The sequence below is a fragment of the Salmo salar genome, chromosome ssa13 (assembly GCF_905237065.1).
Source record: "Salmo salar chromosome ssa13, Ssal_v3.1, whole genome shotgun sequence".
In the NCBI taxonomy this organism is placed as follows: Eukaryota; Metazoa; Chordata; class Actinopteri; order Salmoniformes; family Salmonidae; genus Salmo; species Salmo salar.
In genome coordinates this window covers 15,419,904-15,447,333 of record NC_059454.1, presented here as the reverse complement: position 1 = coordinate 15,447,333, position 27,430 = coordinate 15,419,904, and the positions used below count along the sequence as shown (strand labels likewise).

The window sequence follows — 27,430 nt, the reverse complement described above, 5'->3', positions numbered from 1 at the left end:
ATGCTTGTCTCAGAGCAGTGCGAAACGGTGCTGAAATACCAGGGTAGGCAATTGCTTCAAATTCTATTATAACATTTGGATGACGGTGGGCCAGAACATAATGCGTATATAATATTAGCACAATTAATTGGCCTACACTACAAATGGAATATGTTTAACACATATGATTAGTACATAATACATTCAGTGACAATAAGATAATGCTTTTGATCTGATTATGCTCATAATATCACTTTGTCTCTATTCAATTATTATTTTTGTCTGTTTCTTTGTCCGTTAATTGGTGGTGAAAAACAGGTCTACGTCGCCTACTGTAGGCTACACTACTTTTTTTAACATCAACATTTGTTGAGAACAATTTGCTTGATAGCTAGATAAAATGTCGCTCTCAAAAACTATCAAGAAGAAAGGTGCATAATGAAAATCGAAGTTTCAGAGAAAAATGTCCTGAAAGATATGTGTTCATCTGTCCATCTTTTCCCAATGCCAAGTCTTATTTGCAATGAAAATATCGCTGTTTGCAAATAATTAAATCTCAGACTAACTATGAATCTAAGCATAGAACCTTCAGTGGCCTTCCCGCCCCATGTAGAGGCCCGACGCAGAAACATTGAATCGTTAACTGCAAGCTGCACACACAGCTTTTTTTGCAGACATATTCTGTCATTTAAACGGGTTAAATCTGCAGTTACAACGAAGAGGGAAAACAGTCGCGGACAAGGTAGAGAAATTTGAGGCCTTTACTAGGAAGCTTGAGTTGTTCGATTTGGACCTGCCATCTGGAAGGCTACTGTACTTCAGCACACTGAAGAAACTACAGGCACAAGAACCAGGCCGCATCATTGTCACAGAGGTGATGGAAGATTTCATCAAGCAGCTGATGGACAACTTATCCACCAGATTTGAAGACTACAGCATGCACAAGGACATCATTGCGTTTGTACGTGATCCTCTCACAGTCCGCCCAAGTGGAGAATTCTCCTCCCTTGCTAAGAAAACGATACCCTTGATGAGGTTTTTTAAATTTAAATATAACCTTTATTTAACAACATGCCTCCAGCTGTCCACCACTACTGTAAATAAAAACATTAAATATCTAAGGGGCTTTTATATCATTATAATGCAGGGTTAATAATAATAATAATACTTTTCCCCCCTTCCACTTGTTAAAGGTTCAAATTGATTACGTTTTTTATGAATTAGTATATTTGAGTTCAAGCACAATATTTCTTGTATTATTTGTTCTGTCTTTTCTGGTGGATTATACTGAAATTGCAACCAACTTTCTATGGCTTGTTTAAAACATAACAATAGTTTTCAAATAAACGAAAGTGAGCGATTGGATAGCACCATAGAAAGAAGCTGGCTTGATGAAAACGATGTCCATTTCGTCTGTTCTCTTTGGTCGCAATGTCATTTTTTTTAGATAAACAGCACGTTTTTGAATGGTAACTGTGTTAAGGGTGGAGTTTGGGGCGTGCTGAGTAATACTGGAAAGGTGTGACTTTCAGGTTACAATAGGCCATAAAGTATACAGCAGATCGCTGATTGTCCTCACTTTGATTATGCTGTAATAACATACTGTAGCACCATGACCAGGATCTCTATTAATTTCAGTGAGCAGATTAGGGCTTTCAGGAGGAACGAAAAATCTACTGGAGACATTTCAAAAATACTGGAAGACTTGGGGATTTTGGTCACGGATAGTGCTATTTGCAAACACTATCATCAGATGCCTGTGTTGCGCCGAACTCGAAAGCCCAGGAAAATGAACAGGTACAATCGGCTACAATACTGTAAAGTTGGCCTAATAATGCTACAAATAATGCTTAAATAAATCGACTGCTGGTCTTTACTGTATGCTGCACATTTTTACATTGTATTACATTTCCAGCAAGACTATTCAAGCGATCAACTCACTAATGGATGAAGATGATGAGCGCTCGGCAAAGGCCATCTGTAATCTGTTGGCATCATGGCACAACATCTACATTACTCTAATCCCAGTCAAAAGACAGTTGAAGAAACTTGCGTGGATTTATGGAAAGGCTCGGTAAGACATTTTATATAGTATATATATTTTACGAATATTAACTATGTGTGTTCTCTTGTTTTGTACTGTTCTGTAGTTTCGACCCAATGACCCATCTGACAAACAAAGAACTTTGCGTCCTGTAGGCCCAGGCATAGATCAAAGCTGGTGAGACATTCAATGACGCCATCTTCACAGACGAATCAACCGTGGCCCTTGAGCAATTTGCTCAAATTTGCTACAGAAAAAAAGGAAGAAGATCAAGCAAGCCGAGTCCCAAGCATCCCCTCAAACTCCATGTGTGGGGGGCAATTTCTCGCCAGGGACCAGGCCCATATTTGATTTTTGATGGTAAGTTTTGCTATTTACAAAACAAGAGGTACATCAAATATTGTAGCCTACACCTCATGGACTGCTATGTGTTCCACAATAGTTCACTGTTGCCTCCTTTTTCAGGTATCATGTCTCAAGATTTCTTTGAGGAAGAAATCATCAAGAGATATGCTGCCCCTATGTCACAGAGGTGCTTCTGGGACCACATTGTTTCTTTCAAGGTAGGATTATAGCAATATTTTGTTATGTTTAGGCTTATTTACTTTTGTTTAGGCCTATTAACTTTTTTTATTGTACCTAATGTTGGCTGTTAGGCTAAATGTATTTTTTTCTTCTCCAAATGCAGACAATGACCCAAAACACACTGCAGCACGGATTTGCATTGCAAATGAGTGCATAAACTGGGTCAAGACGCCAGCAGAGAAAGTAGACCTTTATGTAGTACATAAAAATAAATATAAATAAATAAAAGACCTAGATATACTGTAGGTCTACAGTATATCTAAAAATATTTTTTTCATTGATACTTGTTTTGGTCTTCAGATTTAAACCCGATGGAACTTGTTTGGAATCAACTAAAAACATTGCATCCGTAACTCTACCAAGCTTACAAGCAAAAATGAACTGGTGAAGGCGAAGATGTTTTGGCTTGAGAAATTGACGATACAACAATGCAAGAAATACATTGATCATCACAACAAGGTTTTACCCGTGGTTGTAGAGCTGGGTGGAAGTGCAACTAAAATGTAGTTTAAATAAGCATCTGCATTTGAATGTCTTTTTTTGTCATAATTTTATTAATGGTGGCATAAAGATGTTGATGAAGAATTATTAGGGCCAATTTGGGGGATTTTCACACCTACAGCAGCTGGGCTATGAAGAGTTGCGTGTCAATTCATAAACCATGTGCCATGGAATCTCTTCCCAACTATTTTGCAATCTATATGGCTCTCTGACATTTTGCGGTTGCATGAGGTCTTGAGTTTGAAATGTAATACTTTAGAGTACTTAAGCATCAAATACATTGCACATTCTGGGAGTTTCACACCTATAGTAGCCGGGCTATGAATAGTCTATTGTCCTGCTAATAGGAAACACTGTTTTCATGATGGGCTACACCTGCTACAGCACTACAGTACTACAGTACACTTGTGAAAACCTGTTTTCAAAATGCCTCCAGCTGTCCATCACTAATGTAAATAAAAATACAGCTTCTTGTTAACATTCTTTATTGTAACCACAATGTCGCAAATACTTTGTATCTACCTTTCCAATTACTTTTAGAGTTTGGGATTTACAAATGCATGCTGTGAGAATATCTAATAATAATAATAATAATAATCGCTTTGTAAATAAGGATGCATTATGAAAGGAATATGACATGCTCAAGAGACGGTGGTAATATTTTTCCTTTTAGAGACTATAATACTGTACATGGCATCCAGGTCATTTTAGTTTATCTTAGAATAAAAACCTTATTATAACAACAGTTTAGTAAGTAACATGCTACAGTCCAGTTACAGCTTGTTCTGATCAAGTAGTGTCAGTAGTTGCTAGGAGTGGTGGTAGGAGTCAGGCGCAGAGAGCAGAGGTAAGGAACTGTGTGTTTATTAAATAAAACACAACACGATCGATGCCAACACAACCGGCGTGAAAAATGCAAAGTGCCCAGAACAACAGGTGCACAGCATGCATAAAAATATAACAATAGTAGATCGCCAGCACATCCAAATACAAAACACAACCTGACGCTAAATAATCCCGCACAAACCTGGGCGGGCTAACCAGGCTTAAATAACCAAAAATCAAAAGAACCAAATGAGGAACAGGTGCAAACAATAAGACATACCAAACGAAAAGGAAAAAGGGATCAGCGGTGGCTAGTAGGCCGGTGACGACGAACGCCGAGCGCCGCCCGAGCAGGCAGGGGAGCCACCTTCGGTGGGATTCGTGACAAGTAGAAACAAAAAAAGAAGTGTCTTTTTTTCATTGTATATTTAGTGGCACAACAAATATAAATTAATATTTACAAAACAATTTACCAAACAAAACACATTACAAAATTGCAACATTTTTTAAAATGTAACCTTTATTTAACTAGGCAAGTCAGTTAAGAACAAATTCTTATTTACAATGACGGCCTACACCGGACAAACTTGGACGACGCTGGGACAATGGTGCGCCGCCCTATGGAACTCCCAATCACTGCCGGTTGTGATACAGCCAACCTAACTAAGAAATACATTTCCACACCCTAACTGTAGTCTAACCAATACCCAAACGGAGATTCAGTGAAAATTAAAATCTCATTGATTTATCAAGACCAGTCCCCATGCTTGTCTCAGAGCAGCGCTGTCTTGACCTCTGAATGCTGTCTTTTCCCACTTCCACTTGCCTCTTCCATTAATTTTTAAAGAGTATTTTCCAGTAAGCAACAGTTTGTTTACCTTCATTAGTCTACTTTGTTTCAATATTTCTGTCATTCAGTGATCTTTATTCCCATAGTAATTTGCTATGGATCCATATGGAAAATGACATGCGCAAGAGATGGTGGTAATATTTTTCCTTTTGGTGTCCAGGTCAGGCTAACCAAAACATTTCTTTGTTAAAGACTATCAGAAAGAATGTTGGTACATATTTATTTGATCCAAAGCCATGAATGAGTAAGTCACAGCTTTATGTAGGTGCCGAGGCTATATGACTGCGCTGTCTACTTGATTATGTAGCAGACATCACTTGCTTATATTCAGTCAACACATATATCTTAAGAATATCATGGAATATAATTGAACATTTTAGTTTCTCTTAGAATAAAAACCTTTGTGTAACAACAGTTATAGTAAGTAATATCGACAAGTAGAAACAAAAAAAGAAGTGTATTTTTCCGGGTGTGCGCGTGCAGGACAGACGAACAGCAATTCTTACACTATTATTCTAAATTCAACCACCTTCTTCATCCTCATCATTCAGTTCATTGAAATTCAATTTTGAAGTCATGCACAATTATCAGTTTCTATTTGGTTTATGTCGCCCATTCATTGTCAGTTAGAGACGCAGTAGAGCCTTGGGACCAAAAAGCATAGTTAGTCAGTGCTCTAACTCCCCCTTGCGCTGGTCAGGAGCAATGAAGCAGTATGTACCGTACTAAACCACAAATGTGTCTCACCACCTGGATTCAGTCTTATGTAGCAACATTTGAATTTTTGTTTTTACATTGGATTAAAGTAGATATTCAGATCTCCAAATAGGTATATCATACATATCATTTGAGGAAACAATGGGAAAGTAATTCTGCTTTGAAAGTTGATCAACTTGTAAACTCACATTTGAGAAAACCACCTTTCAATGTTTTGGTACTACTATTGGAGAGCCCTTTGTCTACACCCATTCAGCATTGTTCACACCCTCTTAAGCCTTAGCCCCACCCATCTCTTTAACGGTTGATTCGTGCGTTCTCTACTAACTTGCCAGCTACTTCCAGACATCTAAGAGAGAGAGAACAGCTCTCTGAACATTACTCGCCCTGGCAGAGCTGGTTGGGCTGTTATGTTCCCTAGAGCGTTGGTGACTGCAACTGTGCTGTCAGATTGTCAGTTCGTAAATTCAGAGCATTTCGCGTTCAGAGCACACACTGGACGCTCTGGCCAACAAGTAGGGTTGTTCCGAAAGTTCTGACCTCACAACGACAGTCAAGCACCCAAGCTAACTGGCTAACATTGGCTAGCTACTTCCAGACACATAATGAGAGAACACCCCACTCTGACCATTTTACTCCCCCTAGCAGAGCTGGTTAGGCAGTTTTCATGTTATCCAGAGTGTTGGTGACTGTAACTGTGCTGCTGGCTACAATTGAATTATGCTTTGTTGCCGACGTTTACTGACACCGGACATATTCAACAGGTGTTGAGCGTTAAAAAATGTATCAGTTATTCTGCGCTCTGGCACACTAAGACAAAAGTATTTTGTTAAGAAATGCAGCTAGATAGCTAGCTAGGTAAACAATGAATCCCAACACATGACGTAATGTTAGTTAGTGAACCAGCCAGCTAAAGTTAGCTAGCTAGCTAACAGTACACTTTAACTTGACATTAGGTTTATGCAGTTTTACAACGCGATACATAAAAAAAGCCACGTTTGACACGATTACCTAGACATACAGACTAGCTCCAATAGACAGACACGTGCTATACGGCAGACCAATCCTGACTCACATCTCGGCATGTCCAGCCCAATCATTATCTCAGCCAATCATGGCTAGCGGCAAGGTTGCCTCTTTTTCTGTAGCTAAACCAACTAGGCTCCTAATTGAACAATTGTATTTGTATTTACAGATGGCATACAAGTTTGATATTAAGGCACATGAAAGTTCACATGTTCGAGAAGGCATTTCTGCCAAAAACACATTTTGATTAAAAAACAATTTTTTACGTTCAAACAGCTCTCCTGTGAAGTTGTGACTTATGACATATGCCTGGTTTCAAGAATCAGGTCATAAATGACCTCAAAGTCCCGCAGGATAATCTCAATCGCAACCACTGTAGTGTTGTTAAAAAGGCAGAGAGGTACTTTATTATGGACAGACTTCTCCTCATTTTAGCTACTGTTGTATCATCATGTTTTGACCATGACAGTTTACAATCCAGAGTTATAACCCAAGCAGTTTTGTCACCTCAATTTTCTAAATTTCCACATTATTTATTACAAGATTTAGTTGAGGTTTATGGTTTAGTGAATGATTTGTCCCAAATACAATGCTTGTAGTTTTTATATATATATAGGACTAACTTATTCCTTGCCACCCATTCTGAAACTAACTGCAGCTCTTTCTTAAGGGCTCTCGAGTGGCGCAGTGGTCTAAGCCACTACAGACACCCTGGTTTGATTCCAGGCTTTATCACAACCGGCCATGATTGGGCGGTGCGTGTCATCTGGTTTTGGCCGGTGTAGGCCGTCATTGTAAATACGAATTTGTTCTTAACTGACTTGCCTAGTTAAATAAATAAAAAAATAAGTGTTGCAGTGATTTCACTCGCTGTAGTATTTTATGTGTATAGTGTTGAGCAATCCACATACATAGCCACACTAGCATTACTCAAGGCCAGTGGCATGTCATTAGTAAAGATTGAAAAAGGTAAGGGTCCTAGACAGCTGCCCTGGAGAATTCCTGATTTACCTGGAATATGTTGGAGAGGCTTCCATTAAAGAATACCCTCCGTGTTCTATTAGACAGGTAACTCTTTGTCCACAATATAGCAGGGGGTGTAAAGCCATAACACATACGTTTTCCTATCAGCAGACTATGATCAATAATGTCAAAAGCCACATTGAAGTCTAACAAAACAGCTCTCAATCTTTTTATTATCAATTTCTCTCAGCCAATCATCAGTCATTTGTGTAAGTGCTGTTCTTGTTGAAAGTCCTTCCCAATAAGCGTGTTAAAAGTCTGTTGTCAATTTGTTTACAGTAAAATAGCATTGTATCTGGTCAAACACAGTTTTTTCCCAGAGTGTACTAAGGGTTGGTAACAGGTTGATTGGTTGTCTTTTTGAGCCAGCAAAGGGGGCTTTACTATTCTTGAGTAGTGGAATTACTTTTGCTTCCCTCCAGGCCTCAGGGCACACACTGTCTAGTAGGCTTAGATTGAAGATATGGCAAATTGAAGTGGCAATATCGTCTGCTATTATCCTGAGTAATTATCCATCCAAGTCAGGCCCTGGTGGCTTGTCATTGTTGATAGACAACAATCATTTTTTTACTTCTTCCACGCTTACTTTACAGAATTCAAAATAACAATGCTTGTCTGTCTTAATTTGATCAGTAATACTTGGATGTGTAGTGTCAGCATTTGTTGCTGACATGTCATGCCTAAGTTTGCTAATCTTGCCAATGAAAAAATCATGAAAGTAGTTGGCAATATTAGTGAGGTTTGTGATGAATGAGCCAACTGATTCAATGAATGGTGTAGCTGAGATTGTCTTTTTGCCCAAAATGTAATTTATGGTGCTCCAATGCTTTTTAATATCATTCTGTATGTCATTTAACTTTGTTTCATAGTGTAGTTTCTTCTTCTTTTTATTCAGTTTAGTCACTAGGGCTCCCGAGTGGCGCAGAGGTCTAAAGCACTGCTTCTCAGTGCTAGAGGTGTCACCACAGACTCTGGTTCGGTTCTAGGCTGTATCACAACTGGATGTGATTGGGAGTCCCATAGGGTGGCTCAACCATATAATTTTTGAATTCCTCATCAATCCACAGTGATTTAACCAGTTTTTACAGTCGTTTTCTTAATAGGTGCATGCTTATTAGTAACTGGGATAAGCAATTTCATAAATGTATCAAGTGCAGCGTCTGGTTGCTCCTCATCACACACCACAGATCAACATAGGAATCACTACAAAACTTATTGTATGACCTCTTATACACTATATTTGACCCATCCTTTGGAACTTTGGTTTAGTATTAGTAAAGATGTGATCAATACATGTTGATGATTTCAATATTTAAGTACCCCAGAAAATATACCTCTCTGTTGATATCACATACATTCTAGAAGAAAAAGAAACGCACACCTATTAAGGCAAGGTGCTGGCTAGCGGAGTAGAAAACTAGAAAATAAGGGAGAGCCGCACACTCTAAGAGCTCAGATGCAAAAATGTAATATCCAACGTTTCGACAGCCAAGCTGTCTAAATCAGGGTATCACATACATTATCAAGCATTTCACACACGTTATCCAGATACTGACTGTTAGCACTTGGTGGTCTACAGCAGCTTCCCACCAAAATGGGCTTGAGGTGAGGCAGATGAAGCTGTAGCCATATTGCTTCAACAATATTTAACATGAGACCCTCTCTAAGCTTTACAGGGATGTGGTTTTGAATATAAACGACAACACCTCCACCTTTGGCATTTCTGTATTGTCTGTAGATGTTATAACCATTTATTGCTACCACTGTATCATAAAATGTATTATTTAAGTGAGTTTCATAGATTGTCAGAATAGCAAATGATTGATTTCATGAACCTTGTTTGTTAAGCTACATATGTTAACTTAGGCTATTTTTTAGCACTTCTATGGGATAGTTGATTATTTTCATTGCTTTAGTTGGAAGCTTAGCAGAAGTAGACATGCTCATGTTTTTTATGTTAGTGCAGGGTGAGCTGCACAGAGGCATTCGGGGCATTAAGGGGGCATTTGTTGGTGTAAAGCAGTGACCCAATCAGTTCTTTAAAATTAATATTCAGCTGTTCTGAGCTGCCCTTCATAATGTCATTAAATCCCACATGAACTATGACAGACTCAATTTCCTGATGCTGGTTTAAAATGTTTGGGAGCAGCTTATTGATGTCCTGTACTCATACTCCTGGATAGCACAAAATGTTTACTACAGAGACAGAGACATTTCTCACCATTGAACTACCCAATACAATGGCCGGAGAAGGAAATTAAGAAATTCACCCCTTCCTAACCCTCACACAATTCGTTGAGCCTTTCACGGGCCAACAAGAAGCAGGATAGCCTACGCCGCTGCTCCCGCAGAATAGGTCCAGACCTCCAACAGCAGGCAGTGCCCCATCAGATCCAGAGAGAGGGAAAGGAGAACTGCCATCCCAGGCAATACCAGTGATGAAGGTACAGGTAGATCAGGCACCAGTACAGCCAAGCTATTCCTTATGTCAATATGCTCCGAACCTCTTGCAGTCACTCCCATCCACTAAGCAGCATGCCACTGCCTTCGGTTTCCACGACTTGTGACATGGGACCAGCACTGATTGGAACACTCTTCTTGCTGTTCTTCATCTACTTCACTACAGGATGGAGGAGTAGAAGCAGATGGAGACAAATTTCTTGGCAGCAAGTTACAGGTAGCACAGGCCATTCGGCCCTTCTTGCCTTGTCTCTCAGATCGTTCACAGCCTTCTGGAAGTTACCTGTGGTGCTGATGTTTAGGCCGAGGTAGGTATAGTTTTTTTTATGGGCTCTAGGGCGACTGTGTCTAGATGGAATTTGTATTTGTGGTCTTGGCAACTGGACCTTTTTTGGAACACTATTATTTTTGTCTTACTGAGATTTACTGTCAGGGCCTGGGTCTGACATAATCTGTGCAGAAGATCTAGGTGCTGCTGTAGGCAACCCTTGGTTTGGGACAGAAGCACAACATCACAGGGAGAATTGCATTAATAATACAGCCCTCAACCTGTGTGTGTGTGCACCCCTGTGTGTCTGTGTTTGAGAGAGAGAGGGAGTGAGCGAGTGCACATGTGTATGTAATAATATACCCCTCATACCCTTCACACGTGTGTGTGTGTGTGTGTGTGTGTGTGTGTGTGTGTGTGTGTGTGTGTGTGTGTGTGTGTGTGTGTGTGTGTGTGTGTGTTCATCTTCAGGGAATCCTCCCTCATGAATAAGTCACACTACAGTCCTGGAAACTGGACCTTTTTTGGAACACCATTTTGTTTTACTGAGATTTACTGTCAGGGCCCAGATCGGACAACATCTGTGCAGAAGATTTCGGTGCTGCTGTGGGCCCTCCTTGGTTGGGGACAGAAGCACCAGATCATCTGCGAACAGTAGAAATTTGACTTCAGATTCTAGTAGGGTGAGGCTGGGTGCTGCAGACTGTTCTAGTGTCCTCGCCAATTTGGAAGCACACACACACACACACACACACACACACAACAGCATGTTAAACGACATATAGAATGGTCAATTGATGGACAGCAGATGAAGGACTGGCTATGTATACTTTTTGAGCTGTATTGATTTATTGTGGTACTAGATGCTATCAGTCCTGGGCCAATATCAGTCCGGTTGTTATCAGTCAGTGTGAACCACTGAACACTACTACTTAGAATGCTGGAGCGTGTTCCAGACCCTCATGAATATTCATCAACGTGCTATGATCCCCCTGGGCCAATCAGAGGGGCTATTTTAAGCCAGCGTGTTTGGCAGGAGGCCGTTCGACACAAAACCGCTCTGTATCTCTATCTCCTGTTTTATCATCCGAGGGTAAATGGATTCGGGGGACACAGCGTTCAGAATTAGATACCTCCATCAGGCTTTGGCAGGAACTGAATGGAATTTGCTCACGTCAGGCAGTACGTGGTCAATATACAGGAGGATATAGGGTACTGTCATTTTGTGTGTGGTTGTGACGTGAAGTCATGCATTGTTACAAAGCATTAGTCATCAGCCACGGTCCAGGAGAGCAGGCTTTTGTGAAGGTAGTACAGTTCATTTCTGCAGTACAGCCGCTAGTACTGCACATTATATTCAGTCCATGATAGTGCAGTAGAGCAGACTAACCACTGTACGATACAGGACAGAGGAGACATACAACCCAGTGGGCACACGCTGGTTGAATCAACGTTAATTTCAATGAAATGAAACCAACGTGGAGTAGACATGGTTTCAATGAAACCAATGTGGAATAGACATTGAATTGACCTCTGTGCCCAGTGGGATTCAGATTATATCTTTAGCAGGCATCTTGAATGTTGAAACATATTTCACATTTTCTCAGTTTTGCAAACATGTCTGTGAGATGTATTTTATTTATTTGCCTATTCTGTCTGAGTGTTGTATCCACTGACATAACAGGAGCAGTATAATTAAGGTTAGTGAGAGGGACCAACTCCATTTCACCTTTTCTGTAGTGACATGGCTGAAGTTAAATGAGAACACACACAACAAAAGGAGAGACAAAAAATAGTACATTTTATTGGGAAGCTTTTTGTGTTCCTGTATGTATAGGCAATGTAGGCTGGTACACACACACATGCATGCACGCAAACCCACACAGAGGCACTTTTCAGAATAGGTGAAACATCAATACAAATATGTAGAAGCCTCATTCAAGGACACACACCTGAGATGGCAATAGCAGCTCAGGGCTGACTGACTGACTGACTGACTGGCTGACTAGCTGGCTAGCTGGCTGGCTGACTGGCAGGCTGGCTGACTGGCTGGCTGGCTGACTGGCTGGCTGGCTGGCTGACTGGCTGGCTGACTGACTAGCTGGCTGGCTGACTGACTAGCTAGCTGACTGGCTGATTGGCTGGCTGACTGGCTGACAGGCTGATTGGTTGGCTGGCTGGCTGGCTGGTTGACTAGCTGACTAGCTGGCTGGCTGACTGGCTGGCTGAGTGACTGACTGACTGGCTGACTAGCTGGCTGATTGGCTGGCTGGATGACTGATTGCATAGCTGGCTGACTGGCTGACTGACTGGCTGACTAGCGGGCTGACCAGCCGGCTGGCTGACTGATTTACTTGCTGATTGACTGGCTGACTAGCTGGCTGGCTGACTTAGTGACTGACTGACTGACTGACTGACTGGCTGACTGGCTGATTGACTGACTGGCTGGCTGGCTGGCTGACTAGCTGATCGACTGGCTGATTGACTGGCTGGCTGACTGTGCTTTGTATACTTACAGAGTGTGTGTGAAGATAAGAAATGGGACTTACAGGGAGTAACGCATTATATGTGTATGTATGTGTGTGTGTGCACCCCTGTGTGTCTGTGTTTGAGGGCGAGAGAGAGCGAGTGCCCATGTGTACGTAATAATACACCCCTCATACCCCTCACACACGTGTTTGTGTGTGTGTGTGTGTGTGTGTGTGTGTGTGTGTGTGTGTGTGTGTGTGTGTGTGTGTGTGTGTATGTTCATCTTCAGGGAATCCTCCCTCATGAATAAGTCAGTCTGCAGTTGTCTCCAATATTTCTATCAAGGCATCAGTGCCAACACAATCTGGGTCAGCAAGTCCTCTAAGACTGGGCCCTCTGCCAAGGATGGATGACATGTGGCCGGTCACTCTGCTACAGACCACCGTCGGCCAACAGGGGAGGACACCTCACAGCAGGGTTGGGGTCAATTCCGGTATCAACAGCCTAGATTCACTGAATGTACTGCGCTGAATTGGATTGACTATGGGACTATCTTATTATCATCATTGTTATCAAATGGGAGGTGATCTTGGGTGGCTGAGTCCACTGACACAAAACAAAGCAGAGTTTAGACATATGCTGCCAGTTAGCTATAGGGGTTAAGGGGGTCGTGAAGTGCAGGCTGCATGCAGTAGGGTGAATAAATAAAAGGACTGTGGATTAGGGTTAGGGGTAGGGCTGTGGCGGTCATGAAATTTTGTCAGCCGGTGATTGTCAAAAAAAGAACTGTCGGTCTCACAGTAATTGACTATTAATTAACATAAACACATTTAGAATCTCCTGGCTTCCACGCATAGCCTACAAGCCTAGTAATAAAATATAGCCTACACCTTCACAATAAATCTATTATTTATTTTAGACAGGTCTAAAGAAACATGATTTGAAAAAAATGTAGTCTGTTTCAGAAGAACAGAATAGCGTACTATGTGTTGTCCTCATGTTAGACCCTCAGTACATTTTATTGTTCCGGGATTCATCCAATGGCATTGAGGAGTATACCACCTCAGTCACTGTTTCATCAATAACTGCATCGAATATGTTGTCCCCACAGTGACCGTACGTACATATCCCAACCAGAAGCCATGGATTACAGGGAACATCCACACCAAGCTAAAGGCTAGAGCTGTCGCTTTAATGCTCGCTTCAAGACAAGCTATACTGAAGCATGCATGAGAGCACCAGCTGTTCCGGAAGACTGTGTGATCATGCTCTCCATAGCCGATGTGAGCAACACCTTTAAACAGGTCAACATTCACAAGGCCTCAGGGCCAGACGGATTACCAGGACGTTTACTCAGAGCATGCGCGGACCAACTGGCAAGTGTCTTCACTGACATTTTTAACCTGTCCATGACTGAGTCTGTAATACCTAGATATTTCAAGCAAATGTAACATGCCTAAATGATTACTGCCCCGTGGCACTCACATCGGTAGCCATGAAGTGCTTTGAAAGGCTGGTCATGGCTCACATCAACACCATCATCCCGGAAACCCTAGATCCACTGCAATTCGCATACCGCCCCAACAGATCCACAGATGCGCAATCTCAATTGCACTCCACGCTGCCCTTTCCCACCTGGACAAAAGGAACACCTATGTGTGAATGCTGTTCATTGACTACAGCTCAGCGTTCAACACCATAGTGCCCACGAAGTTCATCACTAAGCTACGGACCCTGGGACTAACCACCTCCCTTTGCAAATGGATCCTGGACTTCCTGACGGGCCCCAGCAAGGTGGTAAGGGTAGGCAACAACACATCTGCCACGCTGATCCTCAACACGGGGGCACCTCAGGGGTGCGTGCTTAGTCCCCTCCTGTACTCCCTGTTCATCCACGACTGCGTGGCTAAGCATGACTCCAACACCATCATTACGTTTTATGACAACACAACAGTGGTAGGCCTAATCACTGACAACAATGAGACAGCCTATAGGGAGGTCAGATACCTAGCAGTGTGTTGCCAGGGCAACAACCTCTCCCTCAACGTGAGCAAGACAAAGGAGCTGATCATGGACTACAGGAAAATGAGGGCCGAAAACACCCCCATTCACATTGAAAGGGTTGTAGTGGAGCGGGTTGAACGTTTCAAGTTGAACGTTGAATGTTTCGTGTTGCGCAACATGAGCTCATGGGCTCTCATGAAGTGTTTGATTCGATTTTCGATAACATTTGCATTGATGTCAGAGTGATTAGAGGGACAATAGAGTGCTGAGTACCAGGCAGTTAGCCAGTTTGGTAGGCTGCTAATGACCATCAGCAGCATCAGAGCTTGGAGAAGACTAATCATGGTGACTAAACGGTCAGCTGGAATTTGACTGCCATCATGAGTCATGACCGCTGGTGTGGCAGTAATACGGTCATTGTAACAGCCCTAGTTAGGGGTTTATAGGAGAATTAATAGATGTATAGAGAATTAGGGAAGAAGAATACATGCCATCACGGTTTGTTTGGAGCTCCCAGCTTGCCTATGTGCCTGTTGTTTGACAGCTTGTAATTGCATGTTGCGTGGAACGCACTCCTATTCTGCCTCCTGCCTTATCACTTTGAGCACGTTGCTGAGTAGCGCTCGGCTATCAACACTGTGCTGGCCCGCTGTGTTCCCCAGTGGGGCTGAGTGTGTGTGTGTGGGTGTGTGTGGGTGGGTCTTTGTACTTGTGTGTGTGTGTGTGTGTGTGTGTGTGTGTGTGTGTGTGTGTGTGTGTGTGTGTGTGTGTGTGTGTGTGTGTGTGTGTGTGTCTGTCTGTCTGTCTGTCTGTCTGTCTGTCTGTCTGTCTGTCTGTCTGTCTGTCTGTCTGTCTGTCTGTCTGTCTGTCTGTCTGTCTGTCTGTGCAGGATTACCCTGTAAGAAGAGGTGATAGAACCATGCTTCACTGTTCACAACACAGAGTAAAGAAACACTCCACTTTATCATCACAGGAGAGAACTAATCCCAACAGAGCATCTGCACTCTCTCTGTCTCTCTCTCAATTCAATTTCAATTTAAGGGTTTTATTGGCATGGTAACATGTTTACATTGCCAAAGCAAGTGAAATAGATAATAAACAAAAGTGAAATAAACAATAAAAAATGTACAGTAAAATTACACTTACAAAAGTTACAGAAGAATAAAGACATTTCAAATGTCATATTATGTATATATTCAGTGTTGTACTAACGTGCAAATAGTTAAAGTACAAAAGGGAAAATAAATAAACATAAATATAGGTAGAATTTACAATGGTGTTTGTTCTTCACTGTTTGCCGTTTTCTTGTGGCAACAGGTCACAAATCTTGCTGCTGTGATGGAACACTGTGGTAATTCACCCAGTAGATATGGGAGTTTATCAAAATCAGGTTTGTTTTCGAATTCTTTGTGGATCTGTGTAATCTGAGGGAAATACAGTGGGGGAAAAAAGTATTTAGTCAGCCACCAATTGTGCAAGTTCTCCCACTTAAAAAGATGAGAGAGGCCTGTAATAATACTTATTTTCCACCATAATTTGCAAATAAATTCATTACAAATCCTACAATGTGATTTTCTGGAATTTTCTTTCTCATTTTGTCTGTCATAGTTGACGTGTACCTATGATGAAAATTACAGGCCTCTCTCATCTTTTTAAGTGGGAGAACTTGCACAATTGGTGGCTGACTAAATACTTTTTTCCCCCACTGTATGTGTCTCTAATATGGTCATACATTGGGCAGGAGGTTAGGAAGTGCAGCTCAGTTTCCACCTCATTTTGTGGGCAGTGTGCACATAGCCTGTCTTCTCTTGAGAGCCAAATCTGCCTGTGGCGGCCTTTCTCAATAGCAAGGCTATGCTCACTGAGTCAGTCACAGTGGTCAGGTATTCTGTCACTGTGTACTCTCTGTTTAGGGCCAAATAGCATTCTAGTTTGCTCAGTTTTTTTCGTAAAATCTTTCCAATGTGTCAAGTAATTATCTTTTGGTTTTCTCATGATTTGGCTGGGTCTAATTGTGTTGCTGTCCTGGGGCTGTTGGGTCTGTTTGTATTTGTGAACAGAGCCCCAGGACCAGCTTGCTTAGGGGACTCTTCTCCAGGTTCATCTCTCTGTAGGTGATGGCTTTGGAAGGTTTGGGAATCACTTCCTTTTAGGTGGTTGCAGAATTTAACGGCACTTTCTGGATTTTGAACATTAGCGGGTATCGGCCTAATTCTGCTCTGCATGCATTATTTGGTGTTCTATGTTGTACACGGAGAATATTTTTACAGAAATCTGCATGCAGAGTCTCAATTTGGTGTTTGTCCCATTTTGTGAATTCTTGGTTGGTGAGCGGACCGCAGACCTCACAACCATAAAGGGCAATGGTTCTATAAATGGTTCAATAAATTTTAGCCAGATCCTAATTGGTATGTCGATTTGATGTTCCTTTTGATGGCATAGAAGGCCCTTCTTGCCTTGTCTCTCATCTCATTCACAGCTTTGTGGAAGTTACCTGTGCCGCTGATGTTTAGGCTGAGGTATGTATAGTTTTTTTGTGTGCTCTAGGGCAACGGTGTCTAGATGGAATTTGTATTCGTGGTCCTGGCAACTGGACCTTTTTTGGAACACCATTATTTTTGTCTTACTGAGATTTACTGTCAGGGACCAGGTCTGACAGAATCTGTGCAGAAGATCTAGGTGCTGCTGTAGGCCCTCCTTGAGTGGGGACAGAAGCACCAGATCATCAGCAAACAGTGGATATTTGACTTCAGATTCTAGTAGGGTGAGGCTGGGCGCTGCAGACTGTTATAGTGCCTTTGCCAATTCGTTGATATGCTGCATCCCTGTCTCACCCCACGGTGGTTGTTTGTGTACATGGATTTTATAATGTTGTATGTTTTTTCCCCCAACACCATTTGCCATCAATTTGTATAGTAGACCCTCATGCCAAATTGAGTCAAAAGCTTTTTTTTTAAATCAACAATGCAGGAGAAGACTTTGCCTTTGTTTTGGTTCGTTTGTTTGTCAATTAGGGTGCGCAAGGGCAATACGTGTTCTGTCATATGGTAATTTGGTAAAAAGACAATTTGACATTTACTCAGAACATTGTTTTCACTGAGGAAATGTACGAGTCTGCTGTTAATGATAATGCAGAGGATTTTCTCAAGGTTGCTGTTGACGCATATCCCACGGTAGTTATTGGGGTCAAATTTGTCTCCATTTTTGTGGATTGGGGTGATCAGTCCTTGGTTCCAAATATTGGGGAAGATGCCAGAGCTAAGGATTATGTTAAATAATTTAAGTATAGCCAATTGGAATTTGTGATCTGGTTTGCGCTTAGTGGGACTATCATTTGTTTTCAACAGGACAATGACCCAACACACACCTCCAGGCTGTGTAAGGGCTATTTGACCAAGAAGGAGAGTGATGGAGTGCTGCATCAGATGACCTGGCCTCCAAAATCACCTGACCTCAACCCAATTGAGATGGTTTGGGATGAGTTGGACTGTGTGAAGGAAAAGTAGCCAACAAGTGCTCAGTGTATGTGGGAACTCCTTCAAGACAGTTGGAACAGCATTCCAGGTGAAGCTGATTGAGAGAATGCCAAGAGTGTGCAAAACTGTCTTCAAGGCAATTTTTTTTATATTTGTTTTTAACCTTTATTAAACTAGGCAAGTCAGTTAAGAGCAAATTATTATTTACAATGACAGCCTACCAAAAGACAAAAGGCCTTCTGCTGGGACAGGGGCTGGGATTAAAAATAAAAATGTTATAAAATATAAATATAGGACAAAACACATCACGACAAGAGAGACAACACAATACTACATAAAGAGAGACCTAAGGCAACAGCATAGCAAGGCAGCAACACATGGCAGCACAGCATGTTAGCAACACAACATAACAATAACATGATAGCAACACAACATGGTAGCAGCACATAACATGGTACAAACATTATTGGGCACAAACAACAGTATGAAGTGCCAGAAGGTAGAGACAACAATACATCACACAAACCAGCCACAACTGTCAGTAAGAGTGTCCATGATTGAGTCTTTGAATGAAGCGACTGCGAGAAAACTGTCCAGGGGTTGCTACTATTAACAATCTCAAATATAAAATATATTTTGATTTGTTTAACACTTTTTTGGTTACTACATGATTCCATATGTGTTATTTCATAGTTTTGATGTATTCACTATTATTCTACAATGAAGAAAATAGTACAAATAAAGAACAATGCTGGAATGAGTAGGTGTGTCCAAACTTTTGACTGTTACTTTATACGTTTTTGCTGTTTGTTCTTTGTTATAGCGCCAAAACAATTGGAGAAGTGGTTTACCCATACATCTCCGTTTTGGATAGATAACTACCATTGGCCTGGAAGTGATTGATCTCTCTCTCTCCGTCTCTCTGACAGGCTGAGTGATTTTTTTCCCCCTATAATGTTTTAGTCAAAATTCATTAGAATGTCTAGAGGGTAGTGGTTAGTGGTCATTAGAGTGTCTAGGGGGTAGTGGTTAGGGGTCATTAGAGTGTCTAGAGGGTAGTGGTTAGGGGTCATTAGAATGTCTAGAGGGTAGTGGTTAGGGGTCATTAGAGTGTCTAGAGGGTAGTGGTTAGGGGTCATTAGAGTGTCTAGAGGGTAGTGGTTAGGGGTCATTAGAGTGTCTAGAGGGTAGTGGTTAGGGGTCATTAGAGTGTCTAGAGGGTAGTGGTTAGGGGTCATTAGAGTGTCTAGAGGGTAGTGGTTAGGGGTCATTAGAGTGTCTAGAGGGTAGTGGTTAGGGGTCATTAGAGTGTCTAGAGGGTAGTGGTTAGGGGTCATTAGAGTGTCTAGAGGGTAGTGGTTAGGAGTCATTAGAGTGTCTAGAGGGTAGTGGACTAGGGTTAATTAGAGTGTCTAGAGGGTAGGGGGCATCTGTTTCTGTTCCTGAAGTGCAGGTTCAGTCTCCTCTCATCCAGAGGTACAGTGTGTTGACCTTTAACCCTGACAGCACTTCACACAGGAGGACAAGTAGCAGGAAGAAGCCCCTCTGAACAAACCCAAAACATTATATAACACTTAGATGCCTCAATAAACTCTCTCAATGTTTTGATTAGACTCAATTGCCACTGGATTTGTGTATCAGACAGTTTGGGATTTTCCCTTCAGAGAGTATGGTGTCTTCTCATCACCGCTCAACCTTTTGCATAATTTCAAACCAACCTCTTGGTCACTAGACCCTTGCCACCTGTGTGGATCTGAGAGGATTGGAGACGTTTAAGCAATATATTCCCCATGATGGCAAGATGAATCCATTAGCATGTTTTGAATAGTTATCCAATCTTTTCAGATATACTGATATACATCCCCACTGATCCAACAGAGGGACAGATTATTCAATCAATCAATCAACCAGTCTATACATTACCCGACAGGAAATCACATTCAGTATAACATCCACACACCCAATAAAAAAACACACATGTGGGATATGGGATATAATGCATCAAACTGGTAGACACATGAATAACCTGAGTCTGCTTGATGTCAAAGACTCCAGCCACTCAAGTCATAGACTGTTCTCTCTGCTATGTCACGGCAAGCGGTACCAATGCACCAAGTCTGGAACCAACAGGACCCTGAACAGCTTCTACCCCCAACCAATAAGACTGATAAATAGTTAACCAAATAGTTACCCAGATTATCTGCATTGACCCTTTTTGCACTAACTCTTTAGATTTTTCATATAAGCTGCTGCTACTTTTTTATCTATCCTGTTGACTAGTCACTTACCTATATGTATATACTGTATCTACCTCAAAGACCTCGTATCCCTGCACATCGACTTGGTACTGGTACACTGTGCATATAGCCAAGTTATCATTACTCATTGTGTATTTATTCCTCGTATTATTATTTTTCTATTATTCCTTATTTCTTATTTCTTAATCTATTATTTCTTAATAATTATTTTCTATCTGCATTGTTGGGAAGGGCCTGTAAGTAAACGTTTCACTGGTAGAAGCATGTGACCCCACTTTTTTTTATTTATTATTATGTAGCATGATGTCATTTCTACTTCTCCCTCCAGAGGAAGTCCTATTACTTTACCATTCACTAAACATGTTGAATACACCACGATCATTTCTACTTCTCCCTCCAGAGGAAGTCCTATTACTTTACCATTCACTAAACATGTTGAATACACCATGAGGCTGTGGCAGGGCCAGACTGCTCTAATTGCCCTGATGTAATGTTCATGGTGGTGGGATTTATGAGGTAATCATCTATTAATGTAGCATGATTCATCTCTCTCGGAGCGGAGAGACGTATGATGAGACTTATCCATTTGTCATGGTTGTCTGAGACATAGAAAACTAAAGCTGGTTGTATTTCATCCAGTGAAGCTGTCCTGTCCTGTTCATATATCTTTATTTTTCATTTCACCATTTGTCATATTAGTATAGTTAATAGTCCTAATGTCACGACATCCGCCGAAGTCGGTCCCTCTCCTTGTTCGGGCGGCGTTCGGCGGTCAACGTCACCGGCCTTCTAGCCATCGCCGATCCACTTTTCATTTTCCATTTGTTTTGTCTTTCTCTTACACACCTGGTTTCAATTCCCCAATTACCTGTTCATTATTTAACCCTCTGTTCCCCCATGTTTGTTTGTGAGTAATTGTTTGTATGTAATACGGTCCGTTATTGTGGGCTCGCATTATTGCGTTGTATTTGTTTGTATTTTGAGTAAATACGTTTTTTTACTCATATCTGCTGTCCTGCGCCGGACTCCTCCACACCAGCTCACACAGACTTTATTACAGAATTACTCACCTGAAATAGACTCAGCAGGAGCAGACGACCCCCCTTTTGCGGTCGAAGAGTGCGTCCAGCAGCACGCGACCATGTTACAACGTCTGGGCACCGCCATGGATCGCGTGCTGCAGACGATGGATAGATGGGAAAGAGAAGGAGGTCCTCCAACGCCTCCACCAGCCCCACTACAGCAGGCCCCACTGTCCACCCCTCCTTCACCCGGTCCCAGTGGGATCCGGCTCGCGCTCCCGAGGGAGTATGATGGGACGGCTGCCGGATGCCAGGGGTTCCTCCTTCAGCTGAAGCTCTACCTGGCAAACGTCCACCCGGCTCCTTCGGGACATGACAGCATGTCCACCCTCGTCTCCTGCCTCTCAGGTAAAAGCCCTGGAATGGGCCAATGCCGTATGGAGTGAGGGAGACGCGGCGTTGGACTATTACGCAGAGTTCACCCACACACAGTTTTCGACCACCTGCCTGAGGGTCGAGCGGCAGGTGAACATCTGTTCCACCTGAGGCAGGGGACGAGGAGCACGTTTCATCCTCCGGGTCGTCCCCCGAGGTCGGCGTCAAGGGGGGGTACTGTCACGACTTCCGCCGAAGTCGGTCCCTCTCCTTGTTCGGGCGGCGTTCGGCGGTCGACGTCACCGGCCTTCTAGCCATCGCCGATCCACTTTTCATTTTCCATTAGTTTTGTCTTTGTCTTACACACCTGGTTTCAATCCCCCAATTACTTGTTCATTATTTAACCCTCTGTTCCCCCATGTTTGTTTGTCAGTAATTGTTTGTATGTAATACAGTCCGTTATTGTGGGCTCGCATTATTGCGTTGTATTTGTTTGTATTTTGAGTAAATACATTTTTTTACTCATATCTACTGTCCTGCGCCGGACTCCTCCACACCAGCTCACACAGACTTTATTACACCTAAGAGGTAGTAATATCATCTCTGGGACATCTACCTGCAGAAGTCACAGACTCTTTTTGTACGTAGGTTTCAATATTTACCTCATTCCATATTAGAATGGACTGTACGTATTTTGTATGTTTTCATTTAAACATTGCTCAATGAAATATACATTTTGTGCAATTAATTTGCTGTGCATTTTGTTAGAAAGGTGGAACATGGTTTTCCCTTTATCAAAATGTTGAAATTGCGGGAAACTCATAACTATTTTGGGGGGAAATTTAGACAGAGGCTAACAGTGACCATGAGCAATATGGAGAGACCATGGAGCAATATTAGTCCGGTGGCTAAAACTTTCCTCTTATTTCACATAGTGGGGTGCTTGGTGGGTAATACACATTCTTCTTATTTCACAATGGGGTGCTTGGTGGGTAATACACTTTCCTCTTATTTCACATAGTGGGGTGCTTGGTGGGTAATACACATTCTTCTTATTTCACATAATGGGGTGCTTGGTGGGTAATACACTTTCCTCTTATTTCACATAATGGGGTGCTTGGTGGGTAATACACTTTCCTCTTATTTCACATAATGGGGTGCTTGGTGGGTAATACACTTTCCTCTTATTTCACATAATGGGGTGCTTGGTGGGTAATACACTTTCCTCTTATTTCACATAATGGGGTGCTTGGTGGGTAATACACTTTCCTCTTATTTCACATAATGGGGTGCTTGGTGGGTAATACACTTTCCTCTTATTTCACATAATGGGGTGCTTGGTGGGTAATACACTTTCCTCTTATTTCACATAATGGAGTGCTTGGTGGGTAATACACTTTCCTCTTATTTCACATAATGGGGTGCTTGGTGGGTAATACACTTTCTTGGCCCCACTGACTTTGAGCTGAATCCTCAGGGGAATAATGTCCCCAAAACAGCAAGGACAAGAGAGGTAAAATTACGTCTAACACATTCGTTGAAAATTGTAAGGCCTAAAACACATAGTCTGGATGGATATATTAATATGGTAAACCCTTGCTGGTTAATGATGAGGACTAAGTTGTGAGAATAGATGTATAAGTCAGTAATGTTTAGTACTTTAGTAGTTCAGTAGTTTTTCTTTCTCCTCTTTGAATTACTTATTCACAGTCTCTTAGGAAGTCAGTAGCAGCTACTATTTATCAACGTTTCCTATCTAAACCAGTACCTCTTATACTCCACACAAAGATTTGAATACCGGTAATAAGCTATATGTGAAGTGTTGGCTTTGGGAGAGATTTCGAGGGAGTGCTGTTTAAGTCTGAGAGTGTCTCCCTAATCCTCTGCCAGCCCCATGATGCTGCAGCACTGCTGGTTCCTCTGCTCTCCTGTGCCACGCAGAGACAGAGGATGTCACACTTTACTAAACTTCTTTATTGGCTCTCTGTCCCAGAGACACACAGGGGCTTTACACACTGACTCAGCCACTGGATTCATTTACTCACAGTGTCTTAGGCCACGCCAGAGACATTACCCTCTATGCCAAGGATCATCAACTAGATTCAGACGCAGGCGGATTTTCCTTGAGCGGATGGTCAGGTGGCCATAACATAATTACAAATAATTTGTAGACTGCAAATTGACCGCAAGAAGCCCGAACAGATATAATATTTGACTAAAACATAATAATTTCAAACCATGCTTACATTTTGTATACGATCACATACAGTATATCTCTCTATTATGTGTAGGAATACTTTGGAACAGATATCCAAAATTAAAACTACTTGAAGCTGATTTACTGGTGTTTTTATAGTCTTTTATGCTTAACAAAAAAAAACAAAGAAATATTGTTTTTTTCTCAGAAAACTTGGGGGGCCAAATAAAATCACCTACCTGCGACTCACCAGTTGGGGAACCCTGCTTTATGCCCTCTGTACCCTCACTAAATGATCCTCTGGCATGAGGCTGGTAGGGACTATGAGCTCTTTCAACAATACGTTTGAACATATGTGCAAATAATGACATTATCGTTTGTTGTACAGATTGATGAAATGGTATCAGAGTATCATATCATATTGGCTGTGTCAAGGGCGTCTGAATCTGTATGGTACAGAACAGATGGTAGTGCACTTGTAATCCAAGTGTTGCCGGTTTAGGCCCCACTCCTGGCTGTTTCCATTTTTCTCCACAGTGATTTGTATACATGCTGCATGATCAGTCTTTTCATCCACAGTTAAATGTCACCACTTATTCTGTCCCTGTACCCTGTCCCTGGAGGAGCACTCACTGCACTGTAGGAAATCAATTATCTCAAGCATGGCGGCCTGTTCTGTATCATTGCATGATCGACACATTCTATAGACCACCCCAGAACATCGACTAAAAACCTCTACACTTCACACATACAGACATAGATATTTTGTCTGAACCCAACAACAAAAAAAGAATAACAACAAATTGACAATTTTTTACTGCGTTCAGATTTTCTGGTGGGGAAAAACATCCTTCCAGCAGAAAGATATAAATAAGCAACTCGATAGCACCTGACACATCTCAGCTGTATCCATTTGTTGAGCTAAAGACTGCTCATTTAGTTTACACAACAACACGCCACACAATCAATAACCCAAGCTTTGATTTATTCCCCATCAGTTCACACTGTCAGATAGGCCAAAATGACTCTGCTAAAGAGAGAGAGAGAGAGAGAGAGAGAGAGAGAGAGAGAGAGAGAGAGAGAGAGAGAGAGAGGGGGGGGAGCTCCAGCAGATGGGCAGGACGACTGCATCACTTCCTGTGGGAACAGACAGGGTGCATACTTCCTATGGCTTACAGCATGCGATTAGACAAAGTGCTCATGTACTGTAACATGAACTCTCACACACAGAATGAAACAGCTGCAGCAATGCTCTTTAAACCTGATCTCCTGTCTCTCTCAGCTAAATCTCAAGCCAGTAGACTCATTTTCCCATGGTCCTCTCTGAAAAGCAGACCAGAAGAAGAAAAACACAATAACTCACTTAAAACATACTACAGTTTACTATAGAATACTGTAATACTTACTAGAAAATTCTATAGAATTCTGTAATAAACTGTAGTATACTGTAGAATCCTATACTACAAACTGTACTATCCCTGGATCATGTGTAGTACTTACTTTCGTATTTCGACCATAGTATACTACAGTTTTGTTTCATGTGGGTTAGGTGTAACATGTTTGATGTTTGAACAAGGACCACAATAGAAATACAGTACATTTTTTACTTTTTTTGTGTTATTCTGGACACATTTCTAAATGCATTGTGTCAACATTTGTGGTTGTGTTGTGTTTTTGAATAGTCAAAAAAAATCTATCAATCAAAGAATACTACAGTGTGGAGTATAGTATTCTATATTATGCTACTAAATTCTATAGTAAGCAATACAACGTAGAGGTTGGGAACCTCAGAGGAAATCCCGGCATGAGCTCCCCAAGGACAACATGTTCAAATCAAAACAGCATCGACAAAGCTAGCAGTTAGCAGTTAGCAGTTAAGCTAGATGCAGTCCAATTGATCAAAACATTCTAAAGTAAGCACTACACGATCAAGGAATACTACAGTGTGTAGTATAGTATTTGGTACTTTATACTACAACATTCTATAGTAAGCACTCCACGATCGAGGGATACTACAGTGTGTAGTATAGTATTCTACAGTTTACTACAAAATATTATAGTAAGCACTACACAATCGAGGGATACTACAGTGTGTAGAAGGAATTGAGTCTGACACCTTGAACATAAGGTTTATCTGGTGCTTTCTCTTCAATACAGTTTTCATTTGGCTCTCTCTCATTCAACTGACTAGGCTATCCCTAACAACAGCAAGTTACAATGTTACCCTTTGTTTACACTCTCTGTGTGAACGTTCGTTGGAGTACTGTCGCCATGACTATGACAGGCTAGCTTGGCTGGCGCTAAAATTAGCCGACATTAGCTTCTATGCTAACTGACGTTTATAAATTATTTAAACTATCAAAATGTCTTTAAAAAATAAGAACAATATCATTATACTCCGCTTAACATGTTGTTTCATATCCTATGCTTTATAACTTGCTCACCGTGAAGATAAGGTTTTAAATTATTATTTATCTGGTGCTTTTCTCTTCAGTTGGCTCTCTCATTCAACTCACTCACTGAATAGGCATGCTAGCGTGAGAGCCACTGTAGAGTGAGAGAGCGTGAAGCAACCACTAGAGTAAGCGGCTCCCTCGGACCGAAACAACCACAACACCCTTTGACTATAAATAAATGATAACAAAATGCCAAAGATTAGGCTACCATATATCTCACATTCTCCTAATCTCCCACATTTTTGGTTGGCGACACAGGGAGCCCAAACATGAGCACAAACTGTACTATTAATACAGAAAGTACTACCCCTTTTTGTGTCCGCCAAAACACTACAGTGAATACTACAGTAGTCAAAAAACACTACAGTGAATACCTTAGTATATAAATATAGTAATACAACAGTATTTAGAGCATAGTATTTTTTTCATGTGGGAATATCCAACATTACTCACCTATGGGTTTTGTAGCTTGTGGCAATAGTGATGTCCAACTTTGGTATGCTACACCATTCATAATAGTAAATGATAGATTTTTACACTTTGTGCTGCTTATCAATATTGCATTGGTCTGAGTAGGATTGGTGAGCTATGCTGTAGCAGTAGTTAGATTTTAGTTGGTTACTGCAGGTTACCTTTGCACAGATTGAGCAAGACATCTGTAGTCTAATAATACACCATCTCCCATGCATATTTCATGTGTTTTTACAGTGATTTCTCAATTCTGCTTTAGTGAGTCATTTAGTCATATATTTTGATGTCACCTCATACCTTTGTGAATCAGGTTCCATTTCCTTCCAAAATTACTGCTCATGTTTAATGCACCACTGATATCTACATTCTAATTAGACCGGAGAGACAAACATTAGTCCAGAGCCATCACCATACCTGGGATCGG

The 27,430-nt window shown here is 41.6% G+C and overlaps 1 pseudogene; it reads left to right on the top strand.

The window, feature by feature from the left end:
• The first annotated feature begins 856 nt into the window (after positions 1–856).
• LOC123726130 (uncharacterized) overlaps positions 857–27,430 on the top strand; it is a 93,905-nt pseudogene continuing 67,331 nt past the window's right edge.